At 35.8% G+C, this 12,744-nt stretch overlaps 1 protein-coding gene across 4 annotated transcripts in view; it reads left to right on the forward strand.

Moving 5' to 3' along the window:
* GNG2 (G protein subunit gamma 2) overlaps positions 1 to 12,744 on the forward strand; it is a 675,587-nt gene that overhangs the window by 441,214 nt on the left and 221,629 nt on the right. The window lies entirely within an intron of this gene.

A 12,744-nucleotide genomic window follows, 5' to 3' on the forward strand; every position in this document is an offset into this window, starting at 1 on the left:
AATTACCTGCCGCCATCTCTACCTATTTATTCCTAAACCTGATCTAACATGAATACTAAATTGTTTCTCAACTCCCTACTTCTACACCATCTTTTCATTTTCAGTCTTTTTTTTTTCTTTTTATGACGGCACTGTTATTTGCTGTCAGAACTGAGGGACCGGGTGTTCTAATATGTTTTTATAAGTTAAAATCACTACACCCAACAATTTAGTTGAATAACATGCAATATATAATTAAAAAGAGAAGTGTCATTCTTCTCAGAGCTGATAATGACTATCTGCCAAATGCCCCAGGACTTTGCTTTGTCAATAGTTAATTATACCACTTGATTCTGGTCTAGGACATTGTAATATAATGGTTAAGGTCTTCACCTCACAGACACAAGGTCCAAGTTTTGATCCTGACCTCTAGTCATTGTCTGTGTGGAGTTTGCATGTTGTCCCTTTGTCTGTATGGAGTTTCTCCCAAATACATGACAGATTTTTCCACCTCAAGGACAAAAGTTACTGGGTTCACGCCAGCCCTCCCAGTTGAACTTTAGTTGCTGACTTGTCAACAGAGTACATCCAAACTTCAATAGAGTTGTAGGCAATAACACAGACTCAAAGTGTTGCCTGTAACTTATAAAGTGGTGCATACCAGCTACTTTAAGTATGATCTCTGATGCACAATATCCTCTAGTTAGTAGAACATGAACACAGAGACTGTAAGCCATATCATGTCTGGCAACTTGGCAATGTAAAAAATTGGATAGAGGTGGTTTGGCATGTTGGTTAATGTTGCCAGAAAGGAATATGGTTATTTGCCAGTTCAGGTTGAGGACCTGGCCTACTCTGACCTATGCCATTGACCCATGCTAACAGTAGGAAGTGTCTATGTACACCTATTCCTGCAGTGTGTTCCAACTTTAAAATCCATCTTCCCTTGTGTGGTATCCAGTTCCTCAGCCTAGTTTACCTGGGATAGCTTTGTAGAATGAAAAGCTGAAGGTGCTGCTAAAAGTTAACTAAGAATTATTATATATGCATCATGTGACAGAAGACTTGCAACAGCCAGATATGACTGTCAAAGAATGTCTTAGAGAGAGGCTATGAATTGAGAGAGGTGGTAACAGCTGATACAGCACAAAAACCCTGTGATGAAATGGAGGACGATGATGCACACCAGGCAATTCACATTTTAACAAAATTACATCAAGACACGTTTAAATCCGCCATGGTTTGATTTCTGATTGTCATACCAGACAAAATCTTTTTTTTCACTACATTGATAAAATCAAGTAATTGTATAAAAACTAATGAAAAAATTATAAGATCCATGTCCAAATGAGGTTTATTGCCATACAAAAACAAATAAAAATAACGTATTAAGCGCTTTCATCTCTGCTCAGGAGACTTCATCAGAATACAATTATTACCATTGCCTCTTCCATTTTTATACAAATATGTAAATTAAATAATTAATTGTGTCACCAATCGGATTCCATTTAGAGTATATTGCTCATTACCATTTAAAAAGACACATTTACCACCACATCTTGAAATACTTTAAAAACAGTAAAAACAAAATCAAATAATTAATGTGTTCCAAACTTTGTAATAATATACAAATTTTAATACATTTTAAAACCATATTTAAAATAGTTAAACAGTTTAAGTTATATTGCTAGCTCTTTCTGGATACTGTTTCATTCAGCCCCGTTGGAAGCATAGCTGCTACGTTCAGCTGCCAAACAGTTTCTTTTTTCTTTAACAAATTCCAGTCCTCCCCTGTGGGGTTCAAATTAAGCTTATCCAAAATTCCAAAAAAAAATTTTGTAAATGTGGGACAAATAAGGGAATGCTTATATAGGGCATTGGTCATCTTTTTATTTTTTATATCATTTGTGTGCTCATAAATTATCGTCTTAAATGCACGCTCAGTCTTGCCCACATAAAAATGTGGGCATGTCTCACACACTGCTAAATAGACCACTCTACTAGTATTGCAATTCCCTCTCTTGAAAAGCACTCTGCTTTGTCCACAATTCTCCAATTTCGCAACCTTTTCTTTCATAATGTATGAACATTGCCCACATCTTCCATAAGCCCTAGTGCCTTGTGTTGAACTGTCCTCCATTTCAATTTTTTGTTTTAATAGTATCTTGAACTTTGGTGCTGTTTTAGTTACAAAATCCGGCTGACTTCCTAATTTCTCAAACACTTCCTTGTTTGTTTTAAAAATATTCCAGTTATACTTCAAAGCCTCTTGAATTCTACCGGTAAGGTGATTATGTTGCAGAACACAGGCTTTGCTGTAACTCTTGCTTACTTCTGAATTTACTTCTTTAGTTAAACCAACCCCCAAAAGTGGCTGATACCACATACCCCACTTACTATACACATCATGGATTATTCCATCTACCAAGGGCATGGGGTAACCCCTATCTTAGAACATATGTGCAATTTTGTCAAATTCCCCACTAACATCCTCATGATGTGATGTCATCTGAGCTACCCGTATTGCCTGTCCCTTAATGATGCTCCTCTTTTGGAACAAGGGGTGGTTACTATTAAAATATAAGTAAGAGTTACAAAAAGTATCCTTCCTGAATACTCTAGATCTAAAACCATTTATATCATGTGTAATAAGTGTATCCAAATAATTAATTCTATCCTGATGAAAATTATGAGTGAATTTTAAAAAATGTGTTGAATTATTTAAGTAAACCATAAATTCCTCAATCTCAGCCACCGTTCCTCTCCATAAAATAAAAATATCATCCAAGAAGCGGGAATACAACTGTATTTTGTTCCAATGGGGGCAGCCTATCACAAATCTATTCTCCCATCCTAAAAGGACTAAGCTGGCATACACAGGCTGCACCCATAGCAACACCTTGGGTTTGTTGCTAGTATTCCCCTTCAAATCAAATAAAGTTGTTTTCCAGCACCAAACTCATTAATTCACAAATAAGGGTCACTTGTTCATGGGGTAGTTCTGAATACTGAAATAAAGTTTCTTCAAAGAATTCTAACCCTTCTACTTTAGGTATAACTGTAAAAAGATCCTTTATATCTATAGTTAAAAAAATCAATTCCTTGGACCACAGTTCCTGTTTAAGTATCTCCAAAAAATCCCACCAGTCCTTGACGAAATGTGCTGTCTTTTCTACAACATGCTGTACAATTTTGATCAATAAATACAGCCAAGGGGTGAGTCTTAGAACCTTTTGCAGCTACTATGGGTCTAAAGGGGTGCTTTCTTATATCTTTGTGTATTTTCGGTACTCCGAAGAATACCGGAATATTATGATGTTTCTTGTATAAAAATTCATATACATCTCCATTTATCCTATTGTTTAACAAATATTCTTCCAAGTATGAATCAATTCTGGAATATGAAACATTATTTTGATTTATAGACACCGCTGTATATGTAATTTCTTCAAATAAAAGTTGTTGCATTTCATTTATATAATCTTCATTCTTAAAGAGGACCACCCCACCCCCTTTATCTGGGGTCATGATCCGTATTGTTTTATCTTTCCTTAAATCCATTAATAAATTATGTTCTTCTCTGGTTAAATTCCAAGGAATCTTTCTATCTAAAGTGTGTATATTATATAAATCTTCCAACACTGATTTTTCAAACGTGTTAACTAATGGATGTAGTAGTGGATTATAAGTACTTCTCTTTTTCCATCTATTTTCATTAATTATATTCCCTTCACCTACTTCTCTATCTCTACCATTAAACTGTAACTCAAAATTGAATTTCCTGGTATAAAATTTTGAAGCCAGGACATTGTCCACTAAATTACTTCTTCCCTCAGAAATGAATTTAATTCCTTTAGATAACAAACAAAAATATTCATCTGTAACCTCTCTACTTGTATAATTGTAAACAGTAAAACCATTTTTACATTTCATTATATTAACTAAATCATGTATCTGTTTGTTTGGTAGTAACCCTTCTGTGTCTGTTGGTGAGAATTCTGGTTGTATTTCCCCTTCTCTATATTTCTCTGTGCCAGTCTCTGAATGTCTGATATTTGGAAAATCCTGTCCCTCTCCCCTCTCATGTTCCATCTGGGTGGTATTTTCATTATTCACCCTTAATGCCTCACTAAAACTGAATTCTCCCATCCCTTCCCTTCCATTACTTTTTCTATAATTGAAATCAGTACTGTGAGGGGTAGGATAAACTTCTTTTTTTGTGATATTGTTTTAAATCACATTCTAACTTCCGTTTCTTTTTATGAAAAATATTGTTGCATCTCCTCTCTACCTTAACCAATATTTTGTAATATAGGTCTTGAAATTGGGGAAGTAACAAATCTTCTCTAATTTTCCCATCCAACTCCTCTATTTCCCTGAGTTAGAGCAACCTTTTGTTTTTCGTAATAAAAAACAGTTATTCTTAAAAAATCCATTCCAATACTGTCAAAAAATTCAATAAAATCAATAATAACATCATTGTCATAAAAACGCCAAATGGAAACTTATAAAGTCTGAGCCCCTGAGGGACTATTTTTAAGTTAAATATTCATTCAAATAGGCAATGTCAATTTGTGTTGTCTTCAATTTGAACAGTCTCTTCTCAAAATAAAAAATTAGTTCTTTTAACAAAGCAAAATTATGTTCATCAACCTAAAGCGGTACCCTTGCGGAAGCCTCATTGTAATTGGTCTGGTTAAAACTGAACTGTTTGGAAATAGTCAGTTAATTTTAAACTACTTTCCGCATTCACATTTGAATGCCCATTATTGCCCAATGCTGCTGACTGACTCGCTGTGTTACCGAAGCCATTGGGACCAGAAGCTGTTGATGTTACAGTACCTTTGTTAGAAGAACCATTGCCTCGAAGGCCATTACATTGTGTTTCCTTGCTCCGAACAACCCCACCAAAAGTGTGATTAGATTCCAAAACTAAACACTGCTCTCCCCCATCTGCGGCACCATCTTGCCTCGACTCCGTTCTTTGGACCACCTGATCCTTTGGACCAATAGGGCTCGAAGCTCGCACCTCTTCCTGGTTTGCTTCATGCATACTCATGCCCGGCTGGTTTGCAATAGTGTTTCCTCCGCTAGTTGCACAAGCAATACCTTCTTTTAGGGAAAAAAGTTCAATGAGCCTGGTTAAATGGCCTCTGATCTGACTTACTTCTTCCCTTAGCTGCACCAGTTCAGTTTGATGCCCATGATTGGAACCATCGGTACCGGACAGGCTAAAAACATCTAGTGTTTCCATGGAGCATCCCAGACCATAAAAATCTTTATAACACTGATAAAACCAAATAATTGTATAAAAACTAATGAAAAAATTATAAAAACGGTCCGATCCACATCCAAATAAGGTTTATTGCCATACAAAAACAAATAAAAATAATGTATTAAGCACTTTCATCTCTGCTCAGGTGACTTCATCAGAATACAATTATTACCATTGCCTCTTCCATTTTTATACAAATATGTAAATTAAATCATTAATGTCACCAATCGGATTCCATTTAGCGTATATTGCTCATTACCGTTTAAAAAGACACATTTACCACCACATCTTGAAATACTTTAAAAACAGTAAAAACAAAATAAAATAATTAATTTATGTGTTCCAAACCTTTGTAATAGTAAATATACAAATTTTAATATATTTTAAAACCATCTTTAAAATAGTTAAACAGTTTAAGTTATATTGCTAGCCCTTTCTACCAACATAGGTGTAATAGATATTATTTCATTCAGCCCCGGTGGAAGCATAGCTGCTAACTTCAGCTGCCAAACAGTTTCTTTCTTCTTTAACAAATTCTTCCAATCCCCCCTCAGGGGTTCAAATTAACCTTATCCAAACTTCCAAAAGAAAATTTTGTAAATGCGGGACAAATAAGGGAATGCTTATATAGGGCACTGGTCATCTTTTTTTTTTTTATATCATTTGTGTGCTCATAAATTCTCTTCTTAAATGCACGCTCAGTCTTGCCCACATAAAAATGTGGGCATGTCTCACACACTGCTAAATAGACCACTCACTTCATTTGGACGTGAATCGGACTGTTTTTATAATTTTTTTCATTTTTTCACTACATGTTTAAAGACCTGCTATTATCATTTACTACTCACATATACCATTCCCAGAATAATATTTTATTATTTTGCAGCAGTTTCCAGAGAAAAGTAATTCAGTATCATCATCTGTCCTCACACTCTTTACCCCCTCACCACACACACACACACACACACACACACACACACACACACACACACACACACACACAACTGCAATATCCCATGACCATTGCACTCATTAGTTGCTGTAGTTCTTTCATTTTGTATGTATTATTTTTCTGACATGGAGACAGTCATTCTGCAGTTCTCAAGGTACATCATTCATTACTTCTCACATAACGTAGTGATATGACATTATCTGAGCTACACACACACACAGGATACCTCTCAACCTCCTACAGCAAAAAATCTGGAAAAGCCATAAATAAAAAAGGGAGAAAGGACCAAAAATATTGTCAAACTTTAAATATTGCTCTTACAAACTTAGAAAGTTGTACATTAGCATGAATCTTCTGAAGGATATGAAGTCTGAAACTCCAATGTCTGTCATTATTTTCTAACTTCAGTCTTTAATGAATTGCCACTCATTTGCCAGAAAACTACAATTTCATGAAAAACTGACCAAAAATGTGAGGCCAAAATCTGAACTTTCTGCGAAAATCTGTACAGTTGAGAGGTATGATATAGTACTTCCACTAATATTTCTAAAACCCATGTCTAGTGTCTTTAAACCTTTGCACATTAATTTTCCAAGTTTGGTCTCATTGTTGACCATTTGCAGTGTTTAATTTCTCAACTTAGTTACTATCCTGGTAGCATTCCTTAATACGTATGTCACTTCTTATTTACTGAATTTAGTTGAACAGATGTTTGCCTGAGTGTCTAATTAACATATATTGATAACTATGAAAACATCCTGTCAAGCAGTCAAACTGCAAACATACATAAAATAAAATGATATAATGTACCCAAGTTTTTGTGGTGCGAGTTTTCTCACAATGAATATATAAAAATCATGTTCTATATTGTTATGTAGTGTCCAGGCTACTCTGCACTTTCCTTGGAGCAGAGTACATCATTTTCTTCAGCCTTAAACATACAGCATGGCACGATTTGCAATCCATTCTGCTGTAATTATTGGTTGATGAGCTGTGGTTGAGATAATAACTGAAGTGTGATGTAATGACAGTCAACTATGATAAAGTTGAGGAATCTTCTTGAAAGTGACTAGCTGCAGGAACTGTGGTTTGCAGGGCACAGAAATGCATATTTTTTCTGTAGAAGATTTTCTGATGGGTCTTTGATAGGAAGTTTGGGGGATATATAACAGCTCCTGTGGTAAACCAAATAACATAACAATTTTGTTTTGCATTGACAGTTAATTTGTTAATATGAAGCCAGTTCCATATAGAATTAAAGTTATCCTGCAGTTCATGACTAACTGTGGATTGGTTCTTACTAGGTCTGATAAAGATTATATCATCTGTATAATGAATGGAGTTGATCTGGGGGAAAATCCCAGGTGAGGTCATTTATAAGAAGTGAGGGAAAAAGGGCTCTTGAGTATGGATACATGGGTTACATGTTGGTGTGTGGAACTTGTAACAGAGTAATTTCCTGGGACAGACTAATTTAAAGAAATTTTCTGTAAAAATACAACTCACACTGTAATGATCATTAATAAATGTGAGAGCTTCTACTAACCACTTTTGCCTTCACTGCTAAACCTTCTACAATACTAATGTTCACACACAGGGCCAGCTTACAATTTTGATTGCTTGTGCTAAGATGAAATATACTAGTAGTAGCAGTGACCACTGGTTCCCTAGTCAACTTCCCTTGACCCTCATGTTAACTAGGATAACATTTGCCTTTTCAAGCACTTTAGAATGTCCACAGCACTGACCAAATAGTGAAAGAATGGTAACCGATGAAACATATTTTCATTAAGTTATGTTGTATTATGCTACCCATTCCTGATTATGTACAGGTGTTTAATAATTTCTGCAATACATATTTACATTGTTTCTGTACATTACAGTGCAACATTTTTATTTAATCCACTGTCCAACAGGTCTGTGTTCCATTACCATTTCACCACCATCATCAAGCGTAATGCATTGCCTGCTCGGTGAAAACAAATGAATGTTAATTTTCTGGTAATAAGTCCCAATAAAAATGATCCAACACTTGTACTGGGCTAGCACGAATGCTGCAGAAGAAAAATGTCTTTCAAAGACATCATTGCAATGCTTGAGATTTAGTAACCCTGCTTTATTGTCTGATTCTGATGTGATCATTCTAAGAATACTTTACTGCCCGCTAATAATGACACTAGCTTTAAAGTGACGTGATTTCTTCTCCACTCTTTTGCAGCCTGTGAACTCCTCTCAAAAAACCCTCCATAGCAAAGGAATATACATCACTTCATGGAATTCTACTTTACTAGAATCTCTGTTTATTAGTTAAATACCATTACTTCATTAGTATTGTAATGCTCCTCCTTGTTTGCTTTGGGTCTTTGACACGGGATCAAAAATCCTTTTCATCGACCGATCTAAAAATCGAAACGTCTGTTAATAGAACTCAATTTTGTGGGGGCCCTACTAAATATATACCAACTCCGAGATCGCATTCGTGGAGCAAAGGGCAAATTTTACAATCTTCACTGTACCGCGATCTCACAAAATGGAATTCTATTAATGGATGTTTCAATTATTAGGTCATTCAATGAAAAGGATTTTTGATCCCATGTCATAGACCCGTTTGCTTCTTGGCTTAACTGGCTTGTAATCTATTCTGTTTATTTTAAGAAATTAAAATGAAGCTGTCTGTTCCAATCTACACCAATCTGCACTTTATTTATGCAAGAACAAACCAGAGCTTAGTAGCATAAGGCACATCAATATTTTCCATAGCAATCAGTGAACGTATGAACTATACTTTAGTGCAATCTAGTATATACAAACGAACAGACCCAATGAGCCGAACGCGTTGATTAACCAATACATTTTTATGTTTGTTTATTAGTCATATGCGTAGAATTTCTCCTTATTTTCGGTTCAGTGTTTTAGTGTTCATTGTTTTTAGAATAGTGTAATTTTAATTTTGCTAACAATTTGAATGTAGGCCCGTCTTGATCTTGAGGCCCTAGGCTGAAGCCTAGTTAGCCTATAGGAAAATCCGTCCCTGTGTTAATCTCTTCCTCATCATTAAATACTTCAGGTGCTTTCCTTGTTAGATGTTCTATCTGGTGCTGTATTACAAATAAAATCCTTGGCTGGTTTGACTTTGATGTAGCTAAATTTCTACCCATTTCATTATTTTGTCGCGGACATTCTGCAATGTCCTTCTGGATATCGTTACCAGACTTCTTTTTGTCCATTGTATATTGTTAATTCATTGATGCAACTGAACCCAAGAAAACAATGCCTATTTTATAGTCCCTTAGTCACATTTCTTGCTAAAAATATGTATAAATGAATAAGACATTAAGATCTGTAGCTATTCTAAAATGTTGCATATTGTATTTATTGCAGAACTTGGTGACAGACCTTGAATACCTTGATATATAAAGTGCACATGGCATGTATTACATACATCAGAACATAAATCATGGTAGTGTTATCAGCAGTTCGAACACATCTGAGACAGTAAATGCTTTACTTCATCCTGGCGACTTTTGTCATGTGGGAATTAGTTGTTCAAAAATCAAATAATAAAACATATTACCTATGTTTATGCTGTGCAACATAATAACATAAATAATGATTAAGTAGGAGTATTTATGCATTTGTCAGATTCTCTTAACCTCTGTGCTTCCCATGTTATGTGGCTTTCACTTTTTGTTTATTTGCAAATTGTGTCATTCAGAATGTTCCTTTAGAAAATAATCTTCTCACATTTTCTTTTCTCCCGAATAACAACATACAAACTAGGTTTTGTGAGTTTACTCTAAACTGTCCAGCCAAGTAAATTGCTTACGGAATTAGATGCCCAACAGTTTACAATAAAATATCTACCAACTGCATAAGGGATCATTTGTCCATCCATCTGTCCAACCATCTGTTCATCCATCTATCCATTTTCTAACTCAGTTTACCTAGCAAAGTGTTGCAAGACGTAAGAATCTATCATGGCAAGCAGTGGGTGTAAGGCAGCAGCCACTTGGATGCCAGTCCAGCACAGGCTATACACACTCTAATGTGACTGCAATATTTATCAGAAATGAAAAGGCAGTCTTTTGGTCCAGATTTTTCTTTTTTTTTTCCATAATAAATCTTTATTGTTATATTATTTTCATACACAAGTGGTCCAGATTTTTCTGAAACATGCCACTCATGTAAGGATGTGGACTACGGAAATAAATACAGCAGACTGCATATGGTAATCATAATCAGTATCATAGAGCAGACTGCATATGGTAATCAGTAGTCAGTTTCATTTTGCTCACAAAAAGTTTCATTGTTTTTGCAATTCTATATTTTAAGTCCAAACTAGTTGAAATAGATTTACTAGAAAAATTATGTCCTGCAATGTTAACAATGCCTCTAGACTGTCAAGATTTTTGGAGAATGTCCAGATTTATGCCTTACATATTTTGGTCTGTTCCTCATAAAACTGGTTTTCTAGCAAATCACTGAAGACTGAAGTGACTAAATAATGACATGCATTTGAGTTTCAGACTTCATATCCTTTGGAAAAAGCATGCTAATGCAGATCTTGTTATTCTAGCGACTTTGCAAGTTTATAGGAGTAATATTTAACATCTCTCCCTATTTTTGTGCCTTTGTTGTCCCATCATTTTAGGCTTTGTCCAGATTTCTTGAGCTAAGAGATTGAGATGTATGATATCAACTCCCAAAACATCACTGTCAAAAAGTCTAAATTCTGAAAACATTACACATCTAAAAAAAGGTCACAAAAAAGGGCACAAAGCACACAAACCCCACTACACCGTGCAATGTGGGTGCAAGCCCCTGCACATTAAAGCAATGTGAATAGTCAACCTCATAGCTGGAAAACAGAAAAAAAGTTAAACAAAACTCTACTGCAATTCTAACACAGCCCTCACCTTCCAACATAGCCAGTGCCTACAATCTCCCACAATTACAAACTCAACCCAGTGGTCTTGCCTTTGTGACATTCCGAGCATCACTTAACTGTCCAAAGACAAACCATAACTTTCCAGATTAAAACATTATTTCTTTTGTCATACGGTTCTAAATGAAAAATTAAAGTGCACTCTTTCAAGAGCAATCTTTTCAATAATAATTTAATTTCTGATATTGCAAAAGTATAGGAATAAATTGTTCTGTTTTTTTCATGTTTATTTATGCTTTGTTCTTTTGGAAATGTGGCTATGATGTACAGAAATAAGATGATCATAGCGTGACTATATCCCTTGTTTTGACAATATTAAACCTGCTATTCTGAAATATTATAAAGGGTTATGAATAAGTAACAATTAAGTGGATAAAAATATAGGCTTTATTCAATAAAATGATTACTGACCTACCCATGATGATATAGGAAACATTTTCTTTCTGCTACACATTTTGGTAAGAATGTTAACTGAGTATAACACAGCGCATGTAATGTTATTTTTTTTATTCCACAAATGACTAACATTGGGATTCACAGAATTTCTCTCCAGCTGTGCTAACTGTCCATCCATGCTAGGCAGTTACTAGGATGGATCAAAAAGATTGATAGAGATGGTATAGCTGCAATGTGGGAAAACAATTATTAGTGGCTCATTACCATAACTCAGTTGAACACTGCACTGCCAGAACTGAATGCACTAGTGTTCTCCTAGCAGTCCACATATTACCTTAGCAAAGGTACCCTTCAGACAAGCATGCACATACACACACACATACACACACACACACACACACACACACACACACACACACACACACACACACACACACACATACACATACACACACACACACACACACACACACACACACACACACACACACACACACACACACACACATTAAAGTAGCCTCATCCACACACACATTAAAGTAGCCTCATCCACACCACTAGACACACACAAACACAAGCGTTCATACACACACACACACACACACACACACACACACACATTAAAGTAGCCTCATTCACACCACTAGACACACACAAACACAAGTGTTCACACACACAATCACACATGAATGCAGCCTCATTAAAATCACTAGACACACACACACACACACACACACACACACACACACACACACACACACACACACACAAAACATATGAATGCAGCCTCATTCAAATCACTAGACAGACAGACAGGCACACACACACACTCTGATATGACCCCCCCCCCATGGCATTGCTAGAATTACCTGTACTGTAAATACTCCCATAGAGGTGACTGTGTGCCGGTCATCTTTTGACAGAGTTCACATTTTTTCTCCTAGTGTAAAATGTTATTCTGCCAGGTAAATTGCTTGACTAAGTAATGTCATACCTAACATTTCCATGGGTGAGCATATGATTAATTGGCATTAGCCCCTCCTCCAGAGTGTTGTATTAACATGTGGCTTTGCCCATGAGAGCCCGCTCCACATTGAGGCCCTAGCAAGGAGAAAATCTTGGCAGCAGAGTGGTCTAAAAATTGAAAAGGCTTAGAGCAATGTGGAAACCTTCCAAATTAAAGCTTCCCTTTCACAC

This window comes from Protopterus annectens, chromosome 6.part0 (assembly GCF_019279795.1).
Source record: "Protopterus annectens isolate FY-2018-M chromosome 6.part0, PAN1.0, whole genome shotgun sequence".
Classification (NCBI taxonomy): Eukaryota; Metazoa; Chordata; order Ceratodontiformes; family Protopteridae; genus Protopterus; species Protopterus annectens.